Below are 19,073 nucleotides of genomic sequence, written 5' to 3' on the forward strand. Positions count from 1 at the left end.
TAATAAGAAACATGTGCATTTAAATTTTTAATGAAATAGTTTTAACAGAGAAATTAATTTTTATACAAATAATAGTTAATCAAATGAAACTTTATAATTAAAGTAAATAAATTAGAAATGGGACCTTCAAGAAAAGTCTTTTAATTACTAAAATCAATAGTGTTACTATTAATAAAAACTCAATGTTTGGTGTGTTTTGTAGTGATTTGGCAAAACTAACATGTTCTTTCTTCCTTCTCATTCAATCCTAAAAACGAGTTAAGTCATATAAAAGGTGGGACGAAATACATAAATAAATCTAGACTAAAAACATATATCCATAAAATAAAAGACTTTAACCCTTTTTAATGAAACCAACAAAATACATGCATGGAATTCTAGTATTTACTTTCAACAAAACCAAGAAACCAATTAGTCTTTTAATATCATCAAGGCTAGACACATCAAAGTTAAAACATCATGGGTCAAATTAGTCTTGCACTTTTACCAACACACCCCAGAATTTGTGTATTTTTCAAACTCCGTGTATGGACATGCTACTGGAATGGAGTGTGTCTACACTAGTGCTACTCATTTCAAATCCAAAATTCAGGTGATTAGTGGGGCAAAACACACTCGCAAAATTAGCAACTACAATCCTCTGAGGAGCAATACATCATCTAGCAAGCATAAAACTACTATATGGATGTATAAAAAAATTACATAGAATATTAACTCCGATCATATTTGTTCAAGTTTTATTATTATTTGACAACTCTTGAGAAAGAGAGTCTTTAACACCACTTGTTTGTCCTTCACTTATTTTTCTTATTTTTCAAGAGTGTTTTATAACCTAAGAGACTCTTATGCTTGTACTCTGTATGATGGAAATATCCTTCACAAACTCACATATATATACAACTCTAGGCTAGGGATCTCTCATATTCCTTTGTCTTTATTGTTTCCTCCCATCAACAAAAATAGTTACACTCTTCACACTAAATATTCTTAATCCTTATCACATAATTACATGTAACTCATGGACTTAAAGCATGGTAATTATCATTACATAAATATTAGGATTAAAGACAAAAATAGTCCCCTAACTTTGGCTACTCGTTTTAGTCCTTTAACTTTTGCGTTCTCATTTTAGTCCCGTAACTTTTCAAAACCACTCAATTTGGTCCCCCGACAGAATCTAAAAGGAATATGCGCGGAGCTGGGCTAAATTTTGGACCATTTTACCCCTGAACTACTTTCAAGAGCGAATTTTAGTCCATTATTCACTATTCTTGCATGTTTATGCATTTTTTACCCATGCTCGCCTAGAATGGTATCAGAGCCTAGATTTATTGAAAAAATATATGATTATATTATATTTTGATATTATCAATCCACTAATGGAGGAGACTCTTTGAGAGAAATGGAACCGAACGAAAGTTCGAGTTACTCTGAAAATAGGGAATATTTTCAGATTTTGGTACAGAGAACAAAATTTCTTATGGAAATTCTTGACAAGTGTTACAGCAGTCCCAAGAGGATTGATCCAAGACTTCTCACTCCGGAAGAGGAAAAAGAATGGCTGAGAAATTTCGAAGTCCGACAAGTGCTACCAGGAAATGCAGTGAGGCGTCTACACACCACTGAAGTCCATGGTAGAATCCCCACCAGGAGAAGGGGAATGGGTAAATTCCTACATAATTTCAGTGATAAAAATTATGACTGATTGGAAGAAACTCGAGCCGGATACATCAAAGATCTCTCAAGGTCTGAGAGAGATACAAAAGACGGTTCAAGACTATGGACATAGGTTAATATATATACCTATGAAAATAGAATCTTTAAGCCGAAAGGTGGACGAGGTCTTTAAGATCCTTCCCGATCTACATAAGGGTCTTACAGATATGAAAAGAAATCAACGGAGAGCCCTGAGACATCTAGATCCAGACAGGAGCGAATCAGGGACGCCCTTGGAACAATACCTCTTCTACACAAAAAGGGGAAGGCCTCTGAGATTCCAAAGTCGAAGTCCAGAGAAGGTCTGATTATCGCATCTATCAGATCAATAAAATAATGGAGGTAACAAGAGCGGATCTATCAGATCTATAAGAATTGGCAGAATTCTTTTTCCAACTGGGAATTGTGGATTTAGTTAATATCCAGACAAATGAAATCACTCCAACACTACCACCGCCGGAGGGAAGTACATGTTCTAATGATCCTCCACAGGATCAATCGATGAGAGAAAGTGCGAGTTTCCACACTAATGCCACTCCAACGTTTGTGGGAACTAGGCTAAAGGAAAATCCAGGAAGAAATCCAAAAAGAGTGACGGAGAATACACCTTGGGCAAGGACCATGCTGCAGCCTTTACATCCATATGGCGCTATATTGAATCTGGATATTATCGATTTCTGAAATACCAAGAAATTGATAGACGAATGGGTTACGACAATCAAGATAACATCAACTACCCTAGAGCTTGACAAAGAAAACTTCATAAAGCTTGTGGAGTTGAGCTTAGAGGGATCTGTAAAGATCAGATGGGATAATACCTCAGAAGATACCAAAGCCAGCATCCTTGCCAGAGATTCAAAAGGTGCCATAGTAGACCCGGCTAGGAAGATTTATCAAGATACACTTCATCGGAGATGGATACTTAGAAGGAAGTAGAGCAGAAAAGGCTAGAGAATATGCACAGGCTCTCTTCAGCTTTGAACTTAGAAGTATTTGCGCAGTAGATGAATACATCTATTGGTTTCGTAAGTATTTCTTCCAGAGAGGAGTAGCAACGGAAGTAGCAGCTCCAATGTTCTTCGCAAAGATATGCATTCCATGGAGGAAAATGTTGATCCAGTCATACAAAGTACCTGAAGGACAGCTAGATTCAGTGGCGTAAAGAATGTCTTTCCTTAAAGACAAACTGAAGGATTGGTGTTATAAAACATCCATCCAGAACAATATAAAAAGACTGAGAGGTAAAATCAAGCGAACCCCTCTTTGTTGTGATAACAATGATTTTTCAACTATTATAGGAGAATCAAGTGAGCCAAGGAAAAGGAGGAAACATAATAGTGACTCCTACTCTAGGAGTTCCAGAAGAACCTTTTCCCAGCAGAGATCATGGTGGTCTAAGTCCAAAGCCAGAACATACAAATCTGGACAGAAAATAGGACCAACAAGGGTTTCATCCCAAGGATCTAGACAAACCGATGCAAGATCCACTGAAAGTTTCAGACAGGCCCATAGCTGAGCCAATGAAAGTTTCAAAAATTGCAATTGCTGGACTTGTGGAGCAAAAGGACATATATCTCCCGATTGCCCGCAGAAATGTGGTGAATCGAGAAAATCTGAAGCCACAGATGATATCTTAGATGCAATATACTATGGCGATTTGGTACCTATCTATCAATTCGAAGATCTTCCTTCAGACGAAAGCGTTTATGAAGAAGAAATAGAGACTGATTCTGATAGATCTTCAACCGAGTTAGAATAATTACAACGAAGGAGATAGGCTTTAAACTTCTAAAAGCCTATCAGGATTCTTTTCCAAAATGATGATGTCAAACAAAATCATGGAAAGAATCATGCGGCAGGATTCCAACCTCAGCCCATACGATGTATTTAGGATTGGAGGAATTAGGAAAGTCCTGAACCAGATAGGACTGGCCAAAGGAAGCATCACACAATCTACAAAGTAAGTTCAGGTGAGTTTGCTATACCTATGAAACTTACTGGTAATGTGATGGAGATGCAATTAATTCCTAAAGAAGAAATTCTTGAAGAATTGAGTAAGCTTAGAGAAGAAGTAACTATTACTATGAAATGGATCCACATAGGGACTATCCACATGGATCCACATTGGGAACGGCTCCCTCGGACGCCTTCCCCGGGCGTCGAACAACCGACTCAAAACTGGTATGGACAAGGGGAATCCGACTGTATGGTCCCTACGGATTCTCATGCAATGTGATAACTACCCGGTGGTCTGAATGTCAAAGTGAAGAAATTCAACCAAGCGCGGGTAAACGGTGGGAGTAACTATGACTCTCTTAAGGTAGCCAAATACCTCATCATCTAATTAGTGACGCGCATGAATGGATTAACGAGATTCCCACTGTCTCTGTCTACTATCCAGCGAAACCACAGCCAAGGGGACGGGCTTGGCGGAATCAACGGGGAAAGAAGACCCTGTTAAGCTTGACTCTAGTCCGACTTTGTGAAATTACTTGTGAGATGTAGGATAAGTGGGAGCCGAAAGGCGAAAGTAAAATACCACTACTTTTAACGTTATTTTACTTATTCCGTGAATTGGAGGTGGGGCACGCCCCTCTTTTTGGACACAAAGCGCGCTCCGGCGGGCCGATCATTGTCAGGTGGGGAGTTTGGCTGGGGCGGCACATATGTTAAAAGATAACGCAGGTGTCCTAAGATGAGATCAACGAGAACAGAAATCTCGTATGGAACAAAAGGGTAAAAGCTCATTTGATTATGATTTCTGGTACGAATATGAACCGTGAAAGCGTGGCCTAACGATCCTTTAGACCTTCAGAATTTGAAGCTAGAGGTGTCAGAAAAGTTACCATAGGGATAACTGGCTTGTGGCAGCCAAGCGTTCACAGCGACGTTGCTTTTTTATCCTTCGATGTCGGCTCTTCCTATCATTGTGAAGCAGAATTCACCAAGTGTTGGATTGTTCACCCACCAATAGGGGACGTGAGCTGGGTTTAGACCGTCGTGAGACAGGTTAGTTTTACCCTACTTATGACAGTATCGCAATAGTAATTCAACCTAGTACGAGAGGAACCGTTGATTCGCACAATTGGTCATCGTGCTTGGTTGAAAAGCCAGTGGCGCGAAGCTACCGTGCACTGGATTATGACTGAACGCCTCTAAGTCAGAATCCGGGCTAGAAGCGATGCGTACGCCCGCCATTCGCTTGCCGACCCGCAGTAGGGGCCCCCGGGCCCCCAAGGGTACGTGTCGTTGGCCAAGCCATCGCGGCGGACGAGCCGCGCTGGCCGCTTTGAAGTACAATTCCCATCGAGCGGCGGGTAGAATCCTTTGCAGATGACTTAAATACGCGACGGGGTATTGTAAGCGGCAGAGTGCCCTTGCTGCCACGATCTGCTGAGATTCAGCCATTTGTCGTTTCGATTCGTCCCTCCCCCCCTCCTCCATGTCCCCTCTAATCCTCATTCTTTTGCCCGAGACAGCCAGGAGGCTACCCCCGGCTCGTGTGCCTTGTTTCGCCTGAGTCCTGAAAAAATGGCCAAGTCCCGGATCAAAACTGGACCGTCGCTCGACCCCCACAGGGCGAGCGTGTGCGCGCTTCCGCACGAAAGAGATGGTACCTTGCGTGAAATAACGAAAATCCAACACGTGCGCATCGATCGGGTCGTCCATGTCCTTCGGCGTGTGGCGCATGTCATCCGTGCCCGTGGCCTTGCTCGCCGTCCGCGTCCCCGAGAATGTGCCGGACAGCCCGGTGGAAACGGGCGTTGTCCAAGGCTACAGCCGCCGAACGTCAAGTGCACGGCCGTAGGTCGGCCGGACGTTGCCCGCAAGCGCTGCGGCGCCTGCTGCCGTCCGCCCCAACGTGCCCACGTCGGCAGGGGCCTACTCAAGCCTGTGCGCACGTCGGCAGTGGTCGGCCAGGCCTCCGCGCATGTCGGCAGTGGTCGACCAAGCTTCCGCGCACGTCGGCAGTGGTCGGCCCAGGCCTACGCGTGCATCGGCAGTGGTCGGCCAGGCCTGCGCGCACGTTGGCAGTGATCGGCCCAGGCGCGCGCCCGTCTGATGCCGCCTGCCCGCTCGCGAGCTTGCGTAGGCAGCGGTCTGCCCAGGCCTGCGCGCACGTCGGCAGTGGTCGGCCAAGGAGCGCGCGCTCAGGTCGGCAGGGGCTGCCTGCGCGCGCGCCCGTCTACCTGCTCACGGGCGTGCCTGCCCGTTCCCTTGCTCGCCGTCTGCGTCCCCGAGAATGTGCCCTATAGCCCAGTGGAAATAGGCGTTGTCCTTGGCTACAACTGCCGAACGTCGACAATGGAGTGCAGAGGCTCCAGGCGCACGCGCAAGTCGACAATGGTCGGCCAAGGCGCGCGCGCGCATGTCGGCAGTGGTAGGCCAGGCCTGCGCGCTGTGCGCACGTCGGCACTGGTTGGCCCAAGCTTGTGCACACGTTCGGCAGTAGTCGGCCAGGCCTGCGCGCACGACGGCAGTGGCAGGCCGGCGGGGGCTGTCTGCACGAGCGCCCATCTGCTGTCGTTTGCTTGAACGCGCCCGTGGGAAGGGCCGGTAGGGGCTGCTTGTGCGGGCGCCCGTTTGCAGTCCTCTACTTGTGCGCGCCCGTCGGCTGTGTCTGCACAGCCCGGCAGGGGCTACTCGCACGAGCACCCGTCTGCCTGTACGCGCGGGTCGGCACTGTCTGCACAGGGGCACGCGCATGTCGGTAGTGGTCAGCCAGGTGCGCACGCGTAGGTCGGCAGGGGCTTCCTACACGGGCTCTCGTTTGCCTGCACGCGCACGTCGGCAGTGTAGTAGAGGCTCTAGGCATGCGCGCGCACGTCGGCAGTGGTTGGCCTGGGGCACATGCGCGCACTTCGGCAGGGGCTGCCTGCATTATCCGCTACCGTCCGCCTGCACACACGCACGTTGGCAGGTGTTGTCTGCACCGTCTGCTGCCGTCCAACACTGCTATCGTGGCCGTCGCCTTCTATCACTCCGTTTTTTGGCAACCTTTGCAACACTCATTCTAATTATGACATTAGAATGTAAAGACATCTTGCCCACGGCTTATTTGTCAGGTCTCGAAACATCCTGAAGCTTGTTTGTCTGATTTTGATGATTGTGGGAAGACAATTGACAGTGTATTATCCAAAAACATCGATGTTGCTCCATCTGATAACTAGCACGGAAGTGCTCATGAAGAGGCAATTCTCATGTATACATAATGTTTTTGTTGGAAAACAAGGGATTTGAAAGTGACTCATCTAATTTTTTCCGATGCTTTTTCAAACTTTTGGGACGTATAATATGACTGATCGATATTAAAGTAAATATTTCGCGATACAAATATGAGCATTAAAAATAAAAATATTATCCCACATATTTTTCTCACTTGTCCAATGTGTCTTCATATTTTTCCCATTTTTTCCTTTTATTTATAATTTTTTTAATAATTAAAATAATTAAATAAATATTTTCATTACTCAAAAATAAATTATTTCAAGAAAATTAAATTAATCATGTGATTTTGGGGTGACATGCAAATTTTCATGCAAAAATACGGTAGAAAGCTTAAAAAAACGGCAAAAAAGTGCCTTACTCAGCCTTTTCAATGTCTAGTCCTGTCACAAGGCTTTTTTTTTAAGCCTCTTATAGGGGGAGGTGGGTGCTTGAGGGGGGTCTGGGCGCTGGGGGCGGGCAGGGGTAAGGCGGCCCCCCCGCAGCCCCCAAGTCTCGGCTGCCCTCATCGCTTGGGTATGGCTTGTGTTGGACTTGTTTTGGCGGCGAGAGTCCGACGAGCTTTTCCGGCGGGGCGCTTGAGCAGGGGTCTACGGTATTGCGAACGGCCGATGCCCATTTGCATCATGTGCGCCGAACGCCATCACGTCCACAATGGCAAACCGTCGGGGGTGAGCTTCAATTGCGATTTGCTAGAACATATCGCACACGAGCTCCATCGAAGCAAGGTTGGTCGGTCCGCTTATGCGAGGGGTGGGCCTCCCCTCGCATAAGCAGAGCGATGTGGGTGCCGTCGGAATCCCACGGTCGGGGGTGCTTGGCGCCACCTGTGGCTTGCGATGCTAAAATTAGTAGCTTGTGGTGGGCAAACGTCGGCAATCTCGGCATGCAAGGCTCCCACTCGGGAGCTGGGGTATGCTTTTGGGTGCGATTGCTAGTAGCCCGTTGCCTGCGAAAATGGAGGCGTCGGGGGCAGCCAGAGACGGCCCGCACAAGCAAGCCGCTCCGGTCCCTATATTTGTGCTCCTCGGTTCCCAACTCGTGAATCGTCCCGAATCTTCGTGCCTACAGCGGCATGCTTGGGCGTGCTTGCTATCGTTCGCCTGCCGCGACGCTTAAATGCATCGTGGGACGGCAGGCATTGGCTTGTGTGCTCGGGCATTGCGTACGTAATGGGCGCGTCAGTGGTGATTGGCGTTTGTGGGCATGTTGGATCCCTGCTCGGGCAACGACAACATCCCCCCAAGCCGCTTCAGTTGTAGGTCACCCATTCATTAGTTGGATCACGAAGTCTTGTAATGCTTGCCTCGATCACCCATTCGCACGAGAGGCGTTGCCCCAGATATCTCGCAGCCCGCAGGGCAACCTTACACGTCACACGGAGCCTCTCTGCAGTCTCGGAGCCCAACGTAGGCCATCCTGGCCCTACGCTGCCCGTCAGGTCTCCAAGCCCTTCGGGGACTCTAACGCTCCTCTCATGAGCTGCCTAGAGCTGGCTCTTGAGGGCCCCCATCATGCCCCTAAGAGATGCTCATTTAGTGCAGACGTCATGAACGGGCGCCCGTCTGCTGCCGTCTACTTGCGCGCGCGCGTCGGCAGTGTGTGCACAGTCGCGCGCGTGCACGTTGGCAGTGGTCGGCCAGGTGGCGTCGGCTGCCGTCCGCCTGCACGCGTGCATGTCGGCAGGGGCTGTCCGCACCGTGTACTGTCGTCGTGTCACAGGCTGCACCTTGGGCTAAAGGTCGGTTGTAACATGAGCGGGCAACTAGGGGATGTCGGCCAGCACGCAGCGACGATGGAGCGCAACCTTGGGCGCGAGTAAGAGCTTAATGTGTGAAGGAGAGTGCTTTATCCTTGGAGATGCGAGAAAAGTGCACTCCTTAGCGTTAAGCCTATTATAAGCGGGGCATGCAGTGGTGAGCTCCATCCAGCCCTCCTTGTGCACGACGGCAGTAGCTTGAGAAGACGTCTACAGTAAATGAGCATCTCTTGTGGGTATGATGGGGAGCCTTCAAGAGCCAGCTCTAAGCAGCTCATGAGAGGAGCGCTAGAGTCCCCGAAGGGCTTGGAAACCTGACGAGCAGCGTAGGGCCAGGATGGCCTACGTTGGGCGCCGAGACGGCCGAGAAGTTTTATGTGATGTGCAGGGTTGCCCTTGGGCTGCGAGATATCAGGGGCAGCACCTCTCGTGCGAATGGGTAATCGAGCCAATCATTCGAAAACCTCGTGATCCAACTCATGGAATGCGCTATCGATTTCTAACCGTCAATGGGGGTCCATTGCCTAAAGATGAGCGGGGTTGGGACGACGCCGCACTGTGGGCATATTGTGAAGCCAAAGCGGAAAGGCAAGAAGGCATGTCAGGAATGCCGTGCGAGACAATGGCAAGATGTCAGCATAGCGATTGGGCTTCGGACTTATGATGCGGTCCTACTTGGGCGAGGCATGGAAGGTGGCCATGATGAGTGCGAGGGCCTAGGATGTACCGAGTGAGTGTTGGGCATGAGATGGGCGTTGCGGGCGCATGCGTAGTGTCGTAATGCCGAGACGGAGCGAGGATGCTCCTTGCCATTAAGCAATGCGTCGTCAGGTTCCGAGATTGTGGGAGAGACGCTAAGGCACGAGTGCCGAGAGCCTTAGCGAGTATGGGCATTCTGGATAGGCGAGCGCAAGGGCAAGCGGTGCAGTGCTAGGAGGTGTTCAGATATCGCTCTAGCGAGTTTCAGTGTCGAGGACACGCGACGGACTGTCGCTATACTGATATGTGCGAAGGCCGGTCGAAGGTTAGGCGTTACCTTTAAGGCCGCACAGGTGAAAAATATATGAGAATTACATTCCGCTGCGAGAAAGAAGAGCACGCCTGTGCGAGTTCGTATCAAAGCCTCGTTCCCTACATGGGGCGAGGTAATTGCGAGCTTGGAGGACGAGACCTCCCGGTTGACGAATGGCATATGAGCTCTACGTTAGGTTGAGGCGAGTTGGCATCAGTTGAGACAAAATCATATCGTTGTGATTTTGAGAGACATCATATGATTTTGGGGGACGTCTACTGCAGAGATCATGTTGGGTAGAATCCTTTGTGCGCATTTAGGCTGCTTTGGAGAGCAAGTGGCTACCGCCCAACTTCATTGTTATTGGTTGGCAGGTGTGTGGGTGCCGTACATGTGTCGGGCGAGCTGTCAACCGTGGTTCAAAGCTTTTCGGCAGATTGATATTCAGATTTCAGAGTTCACTTGGCTTCCCTGAGCGAGAGGGGGACATGCCGATCGTCGGGTGGACTGCGAGAGCCATGTTTGTGAGTGAGTGTAGCAACCATGTGTGCGGATTGCCGCAAGCCAGGAGGCTGTCGTCCCAACGAGGCTGTTTTGATGGGCGAGATACCTGTGACGCCCCAAAAATTATAATATATAGTTGGGAGATTAATTGGTAATTTTTTATAAAACTTAGTTAATTAGTAAATAAATTATGGGCCATAATTGGAATATAATAACACTTGAATGAATTAAATTGGAGCTCGTTATAACATTTGAGAACAAATTATAGTAATTAAGAAAATTAAAAAGGACGTGATTGGTATTTTAAGAAAAGTTTAATTAAATATATATAATAATAATAATAATACTTTATATATATAAATAGTATATATATCTGTGTGTAATAAGTGAGGAGAGAGAGAGTTTGAAATGGAGGCGGTGGGGCCTCTCTCTTCACCCAATTTCATTTTAAAATACATACACTACACGCATACACATTACACACACACACAATACAAGTAGTGGAAATTGCAATTGTTCGGCCGAAAACCGAAGAGAGAAACCGAGGTACGAAAATATAATTTTAATTTTTATTAATTTATATAATTATATTATTTAATTAGTTCATTCATTAAATATTATTTATACTAAGTGATGTACTATTTAATTGGAGTATTTTACGAGTTTGGCTATTTAAATTAGTATCGTATTAAATATCACAATTGCTATAAAAATGATATAGTTGGGTAATTAAAATATTAGATTTGTTAGCTTTAATTATTATTATAGCTAATTTACACAATTCCATCGAAATGATTAACCAAATATGTAATTCTATGTATTATTGCTTAATTAAATTGTATAGCAACAATAAATTGACAGAAAATTCATAGAAATGTTTCGAAAAGTTATACTTAAAGAATATTATGTTGTGAAAGAGAGAAAATGGGGTTTCAGTGGTAATATAATTTACGGATGTTATTAAAAATGATAGCTATAAATATATAAGGGGTTTCGTTAAATAAATTTCTATGAATCACTTGATAAATTATAAATATTTTTATGAAGCCTATAGTGTCTAGTTATTGAGAACTAGGACGAAGATTTATATTTTGATAAAAGTGGAGTATTAAAGAATTATTGGAAATCGTACAAAAGAGATTTAATATTATATTTAAAAGAAATTATGATATTCTCGATATATTAATTGTATATGGTATAACTCATTATAGGCTACGGTGGTGAAGTGAAAGGACTGACAATTAGCGATTGAGTAGAAAGAAACGTTGTAAGGTCGAGGTAAGTAAATAATTAGTATTATCTATATATGTCCTCTTTATTTGTGGTATTACTGTTATATGATTTTTTGGTTTAAGCTGACTTTGATTTATCTGAAAATATATATGAGTGGTGAATGATGTAATTTGATTGACGATAATGTGTACGTGGAATGAGAAAGTACGTTGAAATATTATGTTTGTTGTTTGATGTGTTGTGAGTGTCTGAGAATGAGAATGTATTGATATATGGTTTTACATTGCTAGTTGCTTACAAGAATGGTGATATGTGGAAATGAGGGAGTGGTGGAAATTGAATATAATTGTGGTGTGAATACCCCTTGACGTGTTGAAAATGCTATGTGCGAAAAGAAAGTGCTATGTGCGAAAAGAAAAAGCTATGTGCGCAATGAAAGAGCTTTGATGCAAAATGAAAATGCTATGTGCGAAATGAGATTGATGAGCCGGCTGTCAAGGGGATTCACTTAAATTTATATAACGGTGAGATTGAGTTGGTGGGAAAAACACAATATCACCTTCTGGTAAGCAAACTAGGAAAAATGGAGTTTGGTTAGTTGTCTCATTATGAGATAGTTATGTGGTATAATAAAGTTGATTATGTTGGAATTAAATTGATTGTATTCCATTCGTGTTGCTTGTTTATCTTGTTTGGGCTATGGTTGACATGCATATATAGATAGGACTGGTTATTTGCTTACTGAGTGACAGGCTCATTTCCCTGCTGACATTTTCTTTCAGGAATAGACTTTGAGGTATCTGACTGTTGAAGAATAGGTCAACGCGCTATACCCAGGCAGGTCGGGCCAGTATGCAGTTTTCTCCTCTTTGTCAGTTAGAGTACAAACTACATTTTGCTTGTACAGAGAGAATATAAGCGTACGGATTACTTGTGACGAATCACCTTGTGGTGTGTGATATGTATATATATATATAATGTTGTGGGTTGATAATACCTATTATGACGTTGGGGTTACGTATACACATGGATTAAATTATTATGTGCATTTATATATATAAACACAGGGATTACAATAAGTATGACGTTTAGGGTAGGTATAGCCCTTGTAGCAAAGGGGGTGCTACAATACCACCTTGAGTTGAGAGTGGTGGATGAAGGGCCACCTTCTCATTAGTCTGAAGACCTTCTAGCAGAGGAGGATCTGCTGAATATTCAGGAGCCGAAGCACAGTTGCACATGAGGTGCGTGCAACAAGCCACCCTTGGGGTTGCGAGGAGCATCGGAGATTTCAGAGGCGCACTTCACAAGACTTGGAACACAGTTGAGAGAATCGGGAAGAGAGTGTAGAGCCAGGCATAGATTTCCGAAGAGAGCGTAGAGAGGCACAGACTTCCGAAGATAGTGTAGAGAGGCACAGACTTCCAAAGAGAGTGTAGAGCCAGGCACAAACTTTCAACTTCAGTGAACAACAGTCGGGAAGAGAGTGTAGAGCGAGGCACAGACTTCCGACTTCAGCAGGCTACATTGAGAAGAGAGTGTAGAGAAAGGCACAGACTTCTAATGTGAGCGACTGTTGGGAAGAGAGTGTAAAGCGAGGCACAAACTTCCGACTTCAGCAAGCTACATTGAGAAGAGAGTCTAGGGAAAGGCACAGACTTCTAATGTGAGCGACATTGGGGAAGAAAGTGTAGACGAGTACACATACTTCCTGCTTGAGGCGATCAGGCAGTGTATCTGAGGCACTGTTTGTTGAGAGTTACCCGCCACCTTTGGAAGAGAGTGCAGAGAGAGGCGCAGACTTCCGTTCTATTTTAGTGTTGAATGAGTACATGAGAGACATTATATTTTGTGGGGGAGCCTAGCAACCGATTTAGGACGAAGGTGTAGACGAGCACACATACTTCCATTTGGGTTGAGTTGATCACCTCGGGTGCAGCAGAGGCATCGTTGTGGGAAATAACGTGTTGTGCTGGAGAGGTACTTCACGATGGAGCGCTCGAAAGAGCAGGAGGTCGGTCTGGTGTCGCAAGATACTGAGAGAGAGTATTGGGCACCGCATACACATCAATCCTTCGTGTATGTGTTGACGAGGACGTCAACAGAACGAGTGGGTGAGGGTGTCACAGGCTGCACCTTGGACTAGAGGTCGGCTGTAACACTTGTGGCGAACGTGCGGGCGACTAGGGAATGTCAGCCAGCACGCAGCGATGATGGAGCGCAACCTTGGGCGCGAGTAGGAGCTTTATGTGTGAAGCAGAGTGCTTTATCCTTGGAGATGCGGGAAAAGTGCACTCCTCAGCCTTTTAAGTGTTCTACTCTTGGAAAAGAGATTATTTTCTTAAGCCTATTATAAGAGGGGGCATGTAGTGGTGAGCTCCACCCAGGCCTCCCCGTGCACGACGACAGTAGCTTTAGAAGATGTCTGCACTAAATGAGCATCTCTTGGGGGCATGATGGGGGCCTTCAAGAGCTGGCTCTAGGCAGCTCATGAGAGGAGCGCTAGAGTCCCCGTAGGGCTTGGAAACCTGACTGGCAACGTAGGGCCAAGATGGCCTATGTTGGGCGCCGAGACTGCCGAGACTGCCAAGAGGCTCGTGTGATGTGAAAGGTTGCCCCGCAGGCTGCGATAGATCAGGTGCGAATGGGTGATCGAGGCAATCATTCGAAGACCTCGTGATCCAACTCATGGAATGCGCTATTAAGTTCAAGCAGTCCATGGCTGAAAGGCTGATCACCACATTGTGGGCATATTATGAAACCAAAGCTGAAAGGCTGTTGGGCATGCCGTGCGAGATAACGGCAAGATGTCGCCATAGCGATTGCGCCTCGGACTTATGATGCGGTCCTACTCGGGCAAGGCATGGAAAGCGGTCATGATGAGGGCGAGCGCGTAGGATGTACCGAGTGAGTGTTGGGCATGAGATAGGCGTTGCGGGCGCAAGCGTAGTGCCGTAATGCAGAGGTGGAGCGGGGATGCTCCTTGCCATTAAGCAGTGCGTCGGCAGGTTCCGAGATTGTGGGCGAGACGCTAAGGTACTAGTGTCGAGAGCCTCAACGAGTATGGGCATTCTGGATAGGCGAGCGCAAGAGCACGCGGTTCAGCGCTGGGAGGCGTTCAGATGTCGTGCTAGCGAGTTTCAGTGTCGAGGACACGCGACTGACTGTCGCTATACTCTGATATGTGCGAAGGTCGGTCGAAGGTTAGGCGTCACCTTTGAGGCTGCACAGGCGAAAAATATATTAAAATTACATTCCGTTGCGAGAAAGAAGAGCACGCCTGTGAGACTTGGTATCAGAGCCTCGTTGCCTTCATGGGCCAAGGTGAATTTCGAGCCTGGAGGACGAGACCTCCCGGTTGATGAATGGCATATGAGCTCTACGTCAGGTAGAGGCGAGTTGGCATCAGTTGAGACCATCAGTTGAGACAAAATCATATCGTTGTGATTCTGAGAGACATCATATGATTTTGGGGGACGTTTACTCCAGAGATCATGTTGGGTAGAGTCCTTTATGCGCATTTAGGTTGCTTCAGAGAGCAAGTGGCTACGGTCCAACTTCATTGTTGTTAGTTGGCAGGTGTGTGGGTGCCGCAGATGTGTTGGGCGAGCTGTCAACCGTGGTTCAAAGCTTTTCGGCAGATTGATATTCAGATTTCAGAGTTCACTTGACTTCCCTGAGCGAGAGCGGGACATGCCAATGAGTTGGGTTGACTGCGAGAGCCATGTTTGTGAGTGAGTGTAGCAACCATGTGTGCTGATTGCCGTAAGCCAGGAGGCGGTCGTTGCAACGAGGCCATTTTGGTGGGCGAGATACCACCTTGAGTTGAGAGTGGTGGATGAAGGGCCACCTTCTCATTAGTATGAAGAGTTTCTAGCAGAGGAGGATGTGCTGAATATGCAGGAGCCGAATCACAGTTGCACATGAGGTGCGTGGAACAAGCCACCCTTGGGGTTGCGAGGAGTGGACGTTGAGACCCTTTTCGTTGTGGGCAGTATTCAGTGCGAGCCGTGTGTGGCCGAGAATTATGTGATGAAGTGCTATTGTGGTAGGTGAGGGTGCGTCTAGAGAGAGAGACGGCACGCTTCAAGAACCAAGGAGCATAGGCATCAGTTAAGTGAGAAAGATAACTTGTGTGGAGTTTGAGTGGGAGCAGCCCACTAATCCATGTGTTGGGTGCTCGCCAGGAGCACGAGTTTGAGCTGAATTGAGAAGGTTCCTCGACGGGATTCTGACACCATATTTTGGGCTCTTTGGTTTAAGGATTTTCGACGGGGATTACCGAGTTGAGAATCGCGAGGGGAGCATCAAGCTCCATCGGCACCATGTACGGCATGGTGCGGCCGGGTCGGTCGGGCTTAGAGTTGAATTTGAGTTTGAGGCGCTTGAGTTTGACTTTCGCGCAAGCCAGATTTGAACGTGATATTAGGGCAGGGATTGGGAGCGAGAAACCCCAACCTTGTTAGTGCAGTCGAGACAGGAGTTGAACATCCCATTCTTGTTAGTGATTGGACAGATGCGAGACTAGCGTTTGGAGTTTACTGCTAGATGGGAATTCATAGATCCTATCCTTGCAGTTGCAGTCAAGCGCTTGGGCCAAGGCAATGAGATTGAGTTTTGCGGTCGAGTAGGATTTGAGCTTGGTCGTCAACCAGACTCGGGGCAGGGGTCTCATTTTCACATTGGGTTGAGCGAGAACCCTTTGTAGAGACGTTCGGTCTACGAGCGGCGCGGTCCCGACAGTTGGGCATTTGGCCCATTAGGTGTTTGCAAGTGTCTAAGTGTGGTCTACCAAAGGGGCGGGTTTGCGTGTTTGCCGAGGGCGGCAACACCTCGTGTGGGTGAGGGAGTGCGAAGAGTGCACATAGACTCCCACTTCGCACGTCATTCCATATTAATTCGAGTGTATATGAGGCACTATCTTGAGGAACATCAGACACTCCTTTCATTCCAGATCAATTCGAATGTATTGGAGGCAGTATCTTGAGGAGCATCGGATATTTCAGAGGCGCACTTCACAAGATTTTGAGCATAGTTGAGAGAATTGGGAAGAGAGTGTAGAGCTAGGCACAGACTTCTAAAGAGTGTAGAGAGGCATAGACTTCCGAAGACAGCGTAGAGCCAGGCACAGACTTCCGACTTCAGCAGGCTACATTGAGAAGAGACTGTAGAGAAAGGCACAGACTTGTAATGTGAGCGACGGTTGGGAAGAGAGTGTAGAGCGAGGCACGAACTTCCGACTTCAGCAAGTTACATTGAGAAGTGAGTCTAGAGAAAGGCACAAACTTCTAATGTGAGCGATATTGTGGAAGAGAGTGTAGACGAGTACACAGACTACCTGCTTGAGGCTATCAGGCAGTGTATCTGAGGCATTGTTTGTTGAGAGTTACCTGCCACCTTTGGAAGAGAGTGCAGAGAGAAGCGCATACTTCCGTTCAATTTTAGTATTAAATGAGTGCATGAGAGACACTATGTTTTGTGGGGGAGCTTAGCAACCGATTTAGGACGAAGGTGTAGACGAGCACACAGACTTTCGTTTGGGTTGAGTTGATCACCTCGAGTGCAGCAGAGGCATCGTTGTGGGAGATAACATGTTGTGCTGGAGAGGCACTTCACGATGGAGCGCTCGAAAGAGCAGGAGGTCGGTCTGGTGTCGCGAGATACTGAGAGAGAGTATTGGGCACCGCATACACATCAATCCTTCGTGTATGTGTTGACGAGGATGTCAACAGAACGAGTGGGTGAGGGTGTCACAGGCCGCACCTTGTGCTAGAGGTTGGCTGTAACACTTGTGGCGGACGTGCAGGTGACTAGGGGATGTCAGCCAGCACGCAGCAATGATGGAGCGCAACCTTAGGCGCGAGTAGGAGCTTAATGTGTGAAACAGAGTGCTTTATCCTTGGAGATGCTGGAAAAGTGCACTCCTCAGCCTTTTGAGTGTTCTACTCTTGGAACAAGAGATTATTTTCTTAAGCCTATTATAAGGGGGGGCATGTAGTGGTGAGCTCCAGCCAGCCCTACCCGTGCACGACGGCAGTAGCTTTAGAAGACGTCTGCAATAAATGAGCATCTCTTGGGGGCATGATGGGGGCCTTCAAGAGCCGGCTCTAGGCAGCTCATGAGAGGAACGCTAGAGTCCCCGTAGGGCTTGGAAACCTGACTGGCAACGTAGGGCCAGGATGGCTTATGTTGGGCGCCGAGACTGCCGAGAGGCTCGTGTGATGTGAAAGGTTGCCCCGCAGGCTGCGATAGATCAGGTGCGAATGGGTGATCGAGGCAATCATTCGAAGACCTCGTGATCCAACTCATGGAATGCGCTATTAAGTTCAAGCAGTCCATGGGGGTCCTTTAGCTAAAGATGAGCGATCGTGGGATGATGCCGCACTGTGGGCATATTATGAAGCCAAAGCTGAAAGGCAAGGAGGCATGTTGGGCATGCCGTGCGAGATAATGGCAAGATGTCGGCATAGCGATTGCGCCTCGGACTTATGATCCGGTCCTACTTGGGCAACGCATGGAAGGCGGCCATGACGAGGGCGAGCGCCTAGGATGAACCAAGTGAGTATTGGGCATGAGATGGGCGTCGCCGGCGCAAGCGTAGTGCCATAATGCCGAGGCGGAGCGAGGATGCTCCTTCCCATTAAGCAATACGTCGACAGGTTTCGAGATTGTATGTTAAGGCACGAGTGCCGAGAGCCTCAGCGAGTATGGGCATTCTGGATAGACGAGCGCAAGGGCACGCGGTGCAGCAATGGGAGGCGTTCAGATGTTGCGCTAGCGAGTTTCAGTGTCAAAGACACGCGACGGACTGTGCCTATACTCTGATATGTGCGAAGACCTATCAAAGGTAAGGCGTCACTTTTGAGGCCGCACAGGGGAAAAGTATATCAGAATTACATTCCGCTGCGAGAAAGAAGAGCAAGCCTGTAAGACGTTGGCAGCGGCTGCGTACACCGTCTACTGCCGTCGGCCAGTGAGCGTTGGGGCGTCTGCTCCTGTCCGGCACTGCTCTCGTGCTCATCGCCTTCCATCATGCTGTTTTTCATAAACCTTTGCAACACTCATCCCAATGATGACATTAGAATGTAAAGACATCTTGCCCATCGATTATTTGTCAGGTCTCGAAATATCCCGAAGCTTATTTGTCCGATTTTGATGATTGTGGGAAGACAATTGACAGGGTGTTCCCGAAAAACATCGATGTTGCTCCATCTGATAACTCGTATGGAAGTGCTCATGAAGACGCAATGCTCATGTATACATAATATTTTTGTTGGACAACAAGGGATTTGAATGTGAACCCTCAAATTTTTTTCGCTGCTTTTTCAAACTTTTGGGACACATAATATAACTGAATATAATAAAATAAATATTTCGCGATACAAATACGATGCATAAAAAATAAAAATATTATTCCACATATTTCTCACTTGTCACATGTGTCTTCATATGTTTCCCATTTTTCCCTTTTATTTATTATTTTTTAATAAATAAAATAATTAAATAAATATTTTTATAAGTCAAAATTAAATTATTTCAACAAAAATGAATTAATCATGTGATTTTGAGGTGATGTGCAAAGTTTCATACAAAAATACGCTAAAATGCTTCAAAAAGGGCAAA

General features: G+C 46.9%; 1 long non-coding RNA gene and 2 pseudogenes across 1 annotated transcript; 2 read left to right on the forward strand and 1 right to left on the reverse strand.

The window, feature by feature from the left end:
• Positions 1-192: 192 nt before the first annotated feature.
• LOC148788010 (uncharacterized) lies at positions 193-4,644 on the reverse strand (annotated as a pseudogene).
• Positions 3,715-5,139, forward strand: LOC148788011 (25S ribosomal RNA; annotated as a pseudogene).
• Positions 5,140-9,047: 3,908 nt separating this feature from the next.
• LOC148788012 (uncharacterized) lies at positions 9,048-12,537 on the forward strand. Its single transcript, XR_016065570.1, has 3 exons — positions 9,048-10,763; positions 11,429-11,495; positions 12,233-12,537. It is a non-coding gene; the product is annotated as an uncharacterized LOC148788012 (long non-coding RNA).
• Positions 12,538-19,073: the final 6,536 nt, after the last annotated feature.

Source organism: Sesamum indicum, linkage group LG5, assembly GCF_026168435.1.
Source record: "Sesamum indicum cultivar Baizhima isolate 11 linkage group LG5, ASM2616843v1, whole genome shotgun sequence".
NCBI classification, from domain to species: Eukaryota; Viridiplantae; Streptophyta; class Magnoliopsida; order Lamiales; family Pedaliaceae; genus Sesamum; species Sesamum indicum.